Raw genomic sequence first — 12,666 nt, forward strand, 5'->3', positions numbered from 1 at the left:
TTGATGATGGATACGTTTATAAGAGAACCATTTTTGACCAGGAACTGGAACAGGAATGTAAGTGGAAGTTATGGATCCCGTCCGGTATTGCCCATGCTATTATTGAAAAAGCCCATAATACTCTAACAACCGCTCATGGTGGAGTCACGAAGACGCTAGAAAGAGTCAGAAGGTTTTTCTATTGGCCACATATGGCGAGCCAAGTTAAACGATTTGTCAAGAATTGTCAGGTCTGTAAGGAGACGAAGCCCTGTAATCAGAATTTGAGACCCAGTATTGGACAAGAAGTGATTACGGATAGGCCATTTCAAAAGCTTTATATTGATTTCTTGGGGAAGTACCCGCGATCTAAGAATGGTAATGCGTACATCTTTATCGTTGTGGATCACTTCACCAAATTCACTTTCTTGAAGGCTATGCGTGATGCTACTGCTGCCAATGTTATTCGATTTTTAATAAGTGAAATTTTTCATAAATTTGGTGTACCGGAGGTGATCCACAGCGATAATGGTGCTCAATTCATATCCAAAAGTTTTCAAGATATGATATCTGCTTATAAAATAACGCATATGAGAACCGCAGTGTACTCACCCCAATCCAATGCTTCCGAACGTGTAAATCAGTCTGTCATATCGGCCATAAGGACATATTTGAATGAAGACCATCGAGATTGGGATCTCTACTTATCGGAGATCGAGTGCGCTCTTAGAACATCAGTCCATTCGGCAACTGGAGTAACCCCTTTCTTTTCATTATTCGGTTACGAGATGTATTCTAATGGCACGGACTATAAGTTGGCACGGAAATTGCTATCCATGTCCGATCATGAGATATCTGATTTACAGCGACCGGATAAATTGGAAATGATCAGAGAGAAGGTGAAAAGGAAAATGCATGAGGCATATGAAAGAAGTTCTGAGAGGTATAATAAACGAGCACGCGTCGTTAGATTCCTACCCGGTCAAGAAGTATATCGCCGTAATACTGTTTCGTCTGATTTTGCTAAAGATCGTAATGCCAAATTTTGTAAGAAGTTTTTGAAGTGTCGAATCGTTAGACCTGTCGGCAATAACATGTATGAACTTGAAACATTACAAGGCAAGACGTTAGGTACGTATCATGTTAAAGATATTCAAATATAGTGCAATATAGGTTTAGTATTGATGACTACAAACTGTGATATTAGGTTAAGAATACAAATAGCTTTAAAGATTGACAAATTTTTATTTTATGTTGTATTCGTCCTAATATTACTTTTATATAAACCTATAGTGCAATATTAAAAGATATCTGTGTACATAAATTGAGTACCTGATTATTCTAGTCGATTATTTCTTCCTTTATACGTTTGTTTTGTCCGACTTTTACAAATTTTCGTGATTATACAATTCGTTTTTAATTATACACCTTTTTTTCGTAATTATACATTTTTTGTAATTATACAACTACGTTAGTAATTATACCCCGATTTGTTTTCGCGATCCTAATTCAATTCATTGACTTTAATTTTTTTATGCCAATCCTTACCCCAAACTTTCCGAACTTCTTATCATATGCAAATGTAGTGCTAGGATCAGCCAAAACCTATAACGAGATACTAGAGGGTAAAGTGACCTTGGGACAAGTGAGCGACTTCGGTACTTCCCTGACTTTATTCATGATACCCGGCTTTGATTCAGGGTGTGGGAGTTCCCCACGTTGCACTATAACTCTTCGATACCACTTCTGATTTTCCCGCACACCAGCCCTGCCGGCGAATCTCTTGTCAGGCCAGGAGTTTTGTTGCGGGACACCCTAGTATACCACGTGCCAGAGAAAAAAAAAAAAATTGGCGTGGATGTCCCCTATAAAGAGGCCTTTACGTCTGCGTGGCGGCCGACTTCCACGTCACACTCCCCACTCCTAGTGCCTTCCTGCGACAGGAGGAGTTGGGATTAACTTGGGCACACCGTTCGGCAGACCAGCGACAGCAATGTGAACGTGTGGTCTGCCATGCGCAAGTTTTTTTTTGTTTTCAGTTGTTCTTATTGTCCCTCGTTGGAATGGTCAATTACTGGATCCCATTCTTACAGGCTGGGGGAAGCGGTGTTTATTTCACGGCGGCTTCCCCGGGCAAACGTTGGAGAACTGGGGCTGCCTTTTTTATATGTGGCCCGATGGCTAACCCCAGCTCTGCGAGGGGGAACCTGCCGAGAGATTGCAGACCTGATGCAAGTGATTGTCAGGATTTATGAAATACATCCATACCCAAGAGGATGGGTTTCATAAACCTGCAATCACGGCATCAGGCAGGCCACCGTAGCATGTTTCCCGGTACCTGAAAATAGAGGAAGAAAGGAATATTAATAAATAATTGCGGAGAAATGATGGAACGATATTACCTTATGGCCTTCTACCAAGAGCCACGAAGTAAACAGATGGGTTTCGCCCAGCTGACGCGTAGAGTTGCCATTGCGTATGTTATTTGCCATTGCATATGGCGAATTACTACACTGGGTGAGATTGTTGTTGGGCGGCTATACGACGATAAAGCGGTTTTCATTCATATAAAGTAGCCGCTCCAAACGAAAAGATTTAAGAGAATTTAAATGTTAGCTATTGGGTTACAAATGTTCTAAAACCGGAGTTAATGCATAAAATCAATATGGCTATTAACTCAAGATGGCTAATTTTTATGATTGAGTGAGAACAAAGTAATAAAAGAGGGTTAATTAGGCATTTTGGCGTCAGTTGAAAAGAAAAGTGCATGACATTATATCTGAGAGATGTGTATTTAAATTTGAATTGCAAAGTAATAATAAGGAAGAGGTTAGTGTTTTGTTAAGTTAACAAAATCTTGGGCAGCGGTCATTAAGGAGACGTTTTTTTTGTTTAGAAAATTCCAGTGGGTGTTTTGTGTGTCGACATAAGTCGTTTTGCTGTTTTAATCGAGACTGTGAGAAATAAATAAAGATACCAAATAAGATAAAGTGAGTTTTTAGGTTATATTTCTATGACCGAAAGGTGTTTTAAACCCTGTTATTTGCAGATAAAGCCTCCTGGACGAGAGGAGGCGAAATTTTTGTTGGTGCAAGTGGCTGGGTTAAGGCTAAAGTGAATTCCCCCCGATTCAGAAACACACATTGAACGGTGATTACCGCAAACGCCACCGTTTCATCTGGTGGTTATAAAGGTAGGCCGCTTTTTAGTTTATTGTGCCCAAAAGAGGGCGAGAGAGGAAATTCCGTCCGTTGTTGTCCAGACCGAGAGGTTTGGTTGGATGAAAAATCGTTGGTCAACGTTAATCCAGAGGTGCACAATTGTTGCCATCAGGCTATCCAAATTAGGGGAACTATCCCAGTTATCTCTGGAAAGCGGAATCTTTGCTTGTATTCGGCCGTACACTTTTGTTTTGGTGATGGCAAAAGGTACCACCAGTTGAACACCTCCAACGACTTTGAATTTGAAATTATATGAAGTCACGCACACATACTAACCTTACTTTGAAAAGGCGAATTCGACTGATGACGAAACGTTTTATTCTCCTCCCGAAATAGATGATACCGAAAGATTAAAACCTTGGGGTTATAATGCAATAGTAATCAAACTTTTCATTACCTTTTTTTTTGTATGTGGATATTGACATGATTATTATATTTTGATTTTTTAACTACCTTCTACTTTATTTTTACCATCATATTTATTTCTTACATTATTATTTATTGACCATTTTTTTTATATTTTTTTCATATATCCTAAGTTTTAGCTTACGTTTTTTTTTTACTTGTTTTTATGTGATAGAATTTGCAAAACGTTCATGAGTACGCGTTTGTAGGGTGTCTATTCCCAGCAGTGTGTCCCTTCTAAGAGAGCTCCCTTAGGTAGGCCAGGCTTAACCGTTTTTATTTATATTAATTTGATTATCCTTCTTTGCAAGTTCTAGTGTTCAGTGTTCGTTTCATGTAACAAGAAAGTTAAAAATTAGAAGATTAAGTTAATTGATTTAATGCTATAATTTAGTTAAAACTCAGTACTGTCAGTTTATTGTTGATGATTTTGATAAAAGAAAGACAGGAATCTTAATACGAATTGCGTTAGTTTTAGGCCTTTATATTTTAAATAAAATTTATGATGTTGGGACTTGTTTAAAAAAAAAGAAATATGTTGTGCTAAATTGTGGATATAAGGGGGGTGTCAACGTGAGGTAGGCGTGGTGGCTTGAGCGGGATACAGGGATCATGTTTGAAGAAGGGGATGTCCACATGACCATGGTAGGGCAGGGCGACTGGAGGGTCCATCTACCTCCCACTTAGGAAGAAATCTGTGCTTGTGTGTTAGTGTTGTCTAGTTTGTTAGAACATTTTTATTTATTGATACGACCCCGGGGCGAAAGATGATGGGATGGGACCTCCCCTGATAAGGCGACGAAATCTAGCCGGTGCCCAAATCATTTTTGGCCGCAAATAGGGGCCTCGTAACAGGTATTTAAGATTAGAAAACTTATCTGATATCCAATGGTCGGACCAAGTGTTTTGGGGACCATCCCAACCCCCAAAACACCCAAAAATGGGACATATTTACCGACCATGGCAATATAGGAATCAAATGAATATTTGCGAGTAGAATACGAATCTGATATCCAAATGTGGAACCAAGTTTCTGGGGGTCCATCACTTCCCCAAAACAACCCCAAATAGGATTTAATTACTGACCAAAATGGGGCTCAAATAAAAGAAATTTTAGTGTTGAATACGAATCTGATATCCAAATGTGTTACCAAGTGTTTGGGGGGCCGGCCCTTGCCAAAAACACCCCCAAACAGGAAAAATTTACGACCATAGCAATATGGGTCTCATATAAAAGGCCTTTGGGAGTAAAGCACGAAACTAAATATTCGGGAAAATATGCATAAATATTCAGGAAAAAGTGTCAATGGGTCCATCCCACCCCCATAACACCACCTAAATAGGACATATTTGCCAAAAATTGTAATATGGGGTATTTTAGTGTTAAACACGAATCTGTTTCAGAGCCAAGTCACTGAGTGCCGCCCCACCCCCAAACCGAACATGTTTACCGACTATGGAAATATGGGGCTCAAATCAAAGGTATTTGGGAGTAGACCACGAATCTGAAGTCAACATTCGGGACTAACTGTCCAGCCCACGTCCCACCCCCATAACAACCCCCAAATCTGACGTATTTGCTCACCATGACAATTTGGGTTTTAAAGAGAATGGAGCTCGATATTTATAGTTTTTAGGGCCCATACCCCAAACCGGACATATTTGCTGACTTTGACAAAAAGGGGTTTAAATTAAAGGTATTTGAGATCAGAAAATGAATTAGATATCCAATTTTGAGGCCAATGGCAATATGGGGTTCAAATAAATGATATTTGAGAGTAGAGCACGATGCTGATATATTTTCAGGGCCCCCAAACTGGACATATATACAAAATTTGAATTACATTTTTCTTAAAACAAATGTCAAGGGACAAAATGTTATTTTTTTATGGACAAAATTTCAATTAAAATTTCTCTAAAGAAAACAAATCAGTGAAAATCCTCCAAAGATAAAATTTGGCCCGGTCTATCTGAAAATTAGTTTTTTAAAAACAAAATTTCAATAAGTTTTTTTCTAAATGTCAATGAAATGTTTTCGAAAGACAAAATTTTGCACATGCTTGAGCCCCTTCACAATTATTTTTCGAACGATAAAATTTTTATAATAAATTCTTTTTTATAGATAAAATTAAAAAAATATTTTAAGAGTGCAGAACGTTTCACAATCTTCCCCACATTGTCTGCACACGTTGTCATTTGACTCTCCTATTCAGTGTAAGTGCCGCAGTAGTCCTATGTGATACCGAAAGACCCGAAAGACCTTGCATTCGCCCAGTTTACTGATAGCAGTCCTATGGCCCCTATGGCCCCTACGGACAATTCGTCTGTCCTTTCGTTCCCCTTTTCTCCGCTATGGCCCGGCTTTCAATCAATGCTTTACTAAATCGTGCCATCCCCAGAGACGCCATTAGTCTCCTTCTTACACTCCCACGCCTATCCGCTATCTTACCGCCCTGGTTGTTTTAGCTCTGATGACCAGCTTACTGTTCGTTAACATCATACCGCCTCATGTATTCCGTGATCGCTCGAATCTCCGCCGCCTACAGAAGCGTATTTTGGTCAGACAGTCGGGAAAAGATATCAATCCCCAAATCCTCAATGTACAACCCCAGGACAACTTTGTCTTCTATATTTTATCCATCGGTGTAACATGAACTTCCAGTTGAGAGAAGTAGTTCGCTCAATCCCAGGCGTTCAGTGTCATAGGCGGACATACTAACCTCTGCGCTACGGTGGCCTTGCCTCATCCCCATAGAACCTGCTGAAATCCTCAACATCATGAGCCCATCGCCACGTCAGCGACCTGACATTGCAGTGGCCGCTCATGACTCCCACCATCAATCCACGCTTTCCCAGCTAAAGAATAATCGACGTCCTACTACCGGAGAACCATGGCCACAGAGTCTTGGTAACCCTGCAGCCCACAACGCCAGCAAACGTTGAGTTTCCGTATTTGCCGTAGTAGGAGTCCACGATCCCAAACAGCCAACAAAGAAGTGGTTTCACCATCAGCGTCGCGTTGTCAGACCCTATCACCAAGTCAGCGACGTGACATTGCAGTCGCCGTTCATAACTCCCATCATCAATCCACGCTGTTTAAGCTCAAGAACAACCGACGTCTTCCTTGCGGAGACTATCGGCCACAGGGCCTTGGTAACTCTGCAGCCTACAACGCCAGCACACTTTTCAAAACAGCTAAGACAGAGGGCAGCCGCTTCTGACTTAGGATCACATCCAAGGCACTGAGAATCGTAAGAACCTCTGCATGAAATGCACCGCTCCCTTCCAGAAGTCTATGTAACTCTTTTACTCCTAGGAATTCAACAAACACCGCTGCCCCCGTGCCCAAACCAGCCTGGATACAAACACAGGCACCTGAGAATAGAGGAACGCGCCAGCCCAAAGTACCCTTTCCGGGAAGACAATCCCATGCCAGTGGCCTTCCGCAAAACAAACGAATGCCCAAAACCCAAAGGGCGCCATGTCCCTGGCTCCCTTTGTCTGAAGGCAGTCTTCAACGCCTCGCACTCCACAGGTAAAGGTCTCAGATCAAGCATCGCATTCAGCAGCACTGAATGCTAGAGCGCATTCAGCCACAGTTTGACTCTCCCCTTTCCAGAAATTGAATTGGAAAAGGTTCAATTTCTGATCAAGAATATTGCTCAGGACCCGAAGACTCCTGACTCCCTCAGTCTGAGGGCAGCCCTAATCTCCGCGCACTCCACGTACAAGTGGAGAGGTCTCAAATCAAGTATCGCTTTCAGTGTTGCTCTTGGAGCACTCCTAACTATCCTAACACATTGCGTAGACCCGTCCTCTAAAGGGCCCGGTGCCACAACGGGCGAGAATCGTCCGAACCACCGCAGTGAACATCCAGTGAACCGTCCCACAGTGGGAAAAAACTAGTAAAAAAATATGCCCTGTGAGAACAGGTAGAAATGTGGAATTGTTAGAGGTGAGGTGTTTGCGAGATCGTGTGCAAAATTTCAAGGCACTGTGTTGTCCGGGATCCCCTTGGCAGGCCCCTAAAGTTGGGCATCTCGGCATTTCGAAAAATTGTTTGGGCTGCCAAATTTTCATTTGTGATCCGATTATCAAAATTCTTTTTATACCCACCACCAAAGGATGGGGGCATACGAATCTAGTCATTCCGTCCGTAACACCTCTAAATATTCGTCTAAGACGTCACAAAGTATATATATTCTTAATCGTCTCGACGCTCTGAGCAGCACCAAATCACTCGGCCGCGCCAGTACAGTAACACCTCGTAATGGATAATTAGCTTGTATTCATGCCTTCACTAAGTCTTGTCCGTCTCCTAAGAAATACTTCCCGGGTAAAGGTGGCCAGCCTTGCAACAATCGTCTCGTCTTCCCATCGCGCCTACCTCTCTAATGTTTGCATAGTACGGGCATGCCGTCAGTACATGTCTTCAGTCCTCAGGTCTGCCACAGTCTCACAGACCAGTCTCGGACAAGTTCCTCTGATGCAAAAATGCATTAAAGGAACCATGTCCCGTCAGTATGAATCCCAGATTTAGGCCAAAACCAAAGTCCGGGCGGTCTCGTACGAACGTCGGTCGCAAATAAATTTGTAAGTCACCCGACCATTGTCACTGTTCGTACATCTAGTTTTCCACTTATCATCTAGAAGCTTCAAAAGGAGTGCCTTGAGCCGCCTAACATCCCCATCTGCAAGCTCAAAAGCAGTTAGCCTATCCTCACGCTCTAATGGAATTCCCTTTTTCACATTTAACAGAACGGCTATGTAACTCACGAGTAAATCCAGCGGTGCGCGCCAATACCTGTAGCACATCTGTCGAAATAGTCCTACACATAGGCAAGCAAGAGAGGATCTTCTTTCGTCCTAAGACTGTCGCAGCAATTCTGTGCCATACAGGCGCTCCATAAGTTGCGCAAGCAACAAATAGACCACCTTATATGGACCGAACAGCGCGACGACTAAGACCCCAATCACTTCTCAGAACACGCTTAACCATTCCGGGTACTTCAGTCATCTTTTCCTTCACCCGATCCAAATGGACCAGAAAACCTACTCTCTCTGAAACTGTCACTCCCTGATTTTACGAGCGCTACGATTAACCATTCCGGCTACTTCAGTCATCTTTTCCTTCACCCGATCCAAATGGACCAGGAAACTCATTCTCTCTGAAACAGTTACTCCCAGATATTTTACGAGCGCTACGTTCCTGATGCTAGCCCCACCAGATCGAATCGTTGGTGGACGATTCCGCGACAAGATGTCCTTGAGCAACATGGTCACGGTTTTGTCCTCCGCGACGTCAACACCAACACGATCGCTCCATTCGTGTACAATGCCCATGGCAAGCTCACCGCGAGTTTCCAGAGCAAGTCTGGAATCTCCTTTAACCAGTATGAGCAGGTCATCCGCATATGCACTGATTTTGAACGGCTTAGCGAGACGTTCCAGCAGGGGATCCATCATAAGATTCCATATATATGGAGACTACTTTAGAGACGCCGAACGCCTGGGTTCGAATTCTGGCGAGACCATCAGAAAACATTTTAAGCGGTGGTTTTCCCCTCCTAATGCTGGCAACATTTGTGAGGTACTATGCCTCATGCCATCACAAGATTCCATATATGTGGAGACTACATTAGAGGCCACCGTAGCGCAGAGGTTAGCATGTGCGCCTATGACGCCGAACGCCTGGGTTCGAATCCTGGTGAGACCATCAGAAAAAATTGTCAGCGGTGGTTTTCTACTCCTAATGTTGGCAACATTTGTGAGGTACTATGCCATGTAAAACTTCTCTCCAGAGAGGTGCGGCACGCCGTTCGGACTTGGCTATAAAAAGGAGGTCCCTTATCATTGAGCTTAAAACTTAAATTGGGACGCACTTATTGATATATGAGAAGTTTGCCCCAGTTCCTTAGTGGAATGTTCATGGACAAAATTTGCATTTACATTAGAACTACTCCATCCGACCTTGTATGGTTGCTGGATAAGAACAACTTCAAATCCTCCGGACATCAGAAGGACCTTTAGTATCGCCTAAGCGACCTTATATTTATGGAGATTTATCTGCAGTAACCGCACCATAGTCAGGGTTCAGACTCCCCACCACTGTCGCATTATCCTAATCGTTTGGGAAACATCTATTCCTAATTAGATGCTTCCCCAACTGCTGCTGTCCAAGAATCTTATGTGTTGCCTCCTTCTACACTGGAGCTCACCTTTTTGAGCCCAAAACCAACAAATAGACCAAACCACACAGGTCTCGTTTGGTTCAGTCTCAAAGCCTCTTACTCTTCTTTCGATCGAAAAAGGGGGATTTTCGGATTCCTGCAATCTGCTAGACTTTAGCAATGTGGATGATAATTCCTCATAGTAGTCTTCAGCTAGAACTGCTGAGTTGCCTCCTGATTCCCCACCCCGCGGACTTAATAAACCTTAGCTTCACTTTTTGAATGCGTAGGATACAACTGCATTAGACCTTATTTCTAATACAATGCGGTACTTATCCAAAGCAAAATTCACTAAGAAAGAGCTCACCTTTTTGAGTCCAAACCACACAGGTCTCGTCAGGTTCAGTCTCAAAGCCTCTTACTCTTCTTTCGATCGAAAAAGGGGGATTTTCGATATCCTGCAATCCGCTAGACTTTAGCAATGTGGATGATAATTCCTCATAGTAGTCTTCAGATAGAACTGCTGAGTTGCCTCCTGATTCCCCACCCCGCGGACTTAATAAACCTTAGCTTCTCTTTTTGAATCCTTGGGATACAACTGCTTTAGATCTTATTTCTAATACAATGAGGTACTTATCCAAAGCAAAATCCAATAAGAAAGAGCTCACCTTTTTGAGTCCAAACCACACAGGTCTCGTCAGGTTCAGTCTCGAAGCCTCTTACTCTTCTTTCGATCGAAAAAGGGGGATTTTCGGATTCCTGCAATCCGCTAGACTTTAGCAATGTGGATGATAATTCCTCATAGTAGTCTTCAGCTAGAATTGCTGAGTTGCCTCCTGATTCCCCACCCCGTGGACTTAATAACCCTTAGCTTCTCTTTTTGAATCCTTGGGATACAACTCCTTAAGACCTTATTTCTAATACAATGAGGTACTTATCCAAAGCAAAATTCACTAAGGAAGAGCTCACCTATTTGAGTCCAAACCACACAGGTCTCGTCAGGTTTAGACTCGTAGCCTCTTCCTCTTTTTTCGATCGAAGCATTTTCGATTTCCTGTCAGACTTAAACGATGTGGTAAAAAGTTCCTCAGATAAGTCTTCAGCAAGAACTGCTGAGTTCTCTCCTGATTCCCCACCCCACGTCTTCAATGCAACTCCTTTAGACCTTATTTCTAACAAAATGAGGTACTTATTCAAAGCAAAATCCACTAGGGAGCTAGAAAGGTCTAAACGAAGCTCGTTCGTCTTCATCTCATCCCACATGCATAGTCTATGTTATTGATTTTGCATTTCTATTTGAAAATCTTGCATTTCATTTAAAAAAAACAAAATAATTCTTTGTTACAACCAAAGTAATTGGATTTCATGGACATGGCCAAGGTCTGTTCTTACTTGCCATTGCCTAAAGTCATAGAAAATGGGAATACAAATGGTTATCCTTTGGCATAGCAAATACAACAATGGAAGAAATCCTTTTGGATATTTGCATATGAAAACTCACTCCGGTATGACTTTCCAAAGATTTGTGCATATTCGCTCCAGGGTTTGGTTTGGGCAAGTTTTTTTTCCCCCTATGTATGTCCTGTTTGACCATGTCTATATTGTTTTAACAAAATTACAAATTATCAACAAATTAGGGATAACAATTGAATTTATGTATTGTACCCAAAGCGTAGCAAATAACACAGGAAATAAACATTCATAAATTGAAAAGGACGAACGTCTTGCTTGTTAAGAAAGAAGGAGGGGTTTTCGGTATTGGGGCTAATTCATTTCCGTTTGAGGCATCTATGGCCTTGCAAGTAATATCCGTTTACCTTCTACATGCTGTCCCCAACAGACATTGCAATTGCTGGAAGAATCCAGAAACTGACCAAAATGATTTGCATTATACCCCTTTACAAAAGTAGACACCCCGGGGATTGATACATAGAGAGTTGGTGTTGGCAAAAGACAATGCTGGCTTATGGTCTTATGCACACACACACACACACACACATCTTGGTGTCTGTCTGTCTATCTGTATCGTGTGGTTACAAGTTTAAAATTGATACTTGACTTTGGTCATGCATGTGTCTTAGATGATGTTTGCTGCTAGCACACTCAGTGACATGCCAGTAAATCAATCCTTTGGTCAGTAGTTGGTTGGTCCTGCTCTTGAAGTTGTTTAAGCATGGCAAACAAATATTTGCAATTACTTTAAATTTGCACTTTATGACACAGGAATTCATGTCAGATTTTATGACAATGCCAGAAATCAAGTGCAATGGCATTACAGCAAATACAGGATATTCCCTTTCAGATGGACAAGCCAACAGTCGAGACGTCAGCTTGGCCATTGTCTGTGCCAAGGCAAGCTTTGGGGAATTATGAAAGGATGTCCGAACATCCTTTTTGTCTTGTGATTATTACTTTATTTCCTCCAGCTTCGCATTTTGGTATTTATGAAGGCCAAGGGTTTTAGTTGTGCTCCGAGTTGGGGTTGGCGTATGATGGGTGTGGCCAAGAAAATACATTTAATTTTGCATATGTCAATAAAAACTGGCCATTAGCCCCTTGTCAATGTCCAATAATAGTGGGGGAAAAAATAACTATCCAATATTTGGCATAGTCTTGCTCGTTGTTTTGCCCATTAAATCCTTTAATATACGCCGCATGATGCTTGTCATCTGGTGGGATTTATGAACATTGCTCTCATGCAATCAACCCTTTTGTCTTTTAACGAGGATAGGGAGGAGATCAATGCATGGTGAAAAAAAAAGTTAGCCGTCACTGTGAAAAACGTAACGGAATAAGGAATACCAGAATAACTAAGAAAAATTTTTAAAATTTTTTTCAAAATTTTTTTTTTTTTTTTAAAATTTGCAATCAACCCTTTTATCTTTTAATGG

General features: G+C 41.8%; 1 long non-coding RNA gene across 1 annotated transcript; it reads left to right on the top strand.

Moving 5' to 3' along the window:
- The first annotated feature begins 1,455 nt into the window (after window positions 1-1,455).
- On the top strand, window positions 1,456-4,110 carry LOC131996787 (uncharacterized). Its single transcript, XR_009397998.1, has 3 exons — window positions 1,456-2,808; window positions 2,876-2,969; window positions 3,029-4,110. It is a non-coding gene; the product is annotated as an uncharacterized LOC131996787 (long non-coding RNA).
- Window positions 4,111-12,666: the final 8,556 nt, after the last annotated feature.

This window comes from Stomoxys calcitrans, chromosome 4 (assembly GCF_963082655.1).
Source record: "Stomoxys calcitrans chromosome 4, idStoCalc2.1, whole genome shotgun sequence".
Classification (NCBI taxonomy): Eukaryota; Metazoa; Arthropoda; class Insecta; order Diptera; family Muscidae; genus Stomoxys; species Stomoxys calcitrans.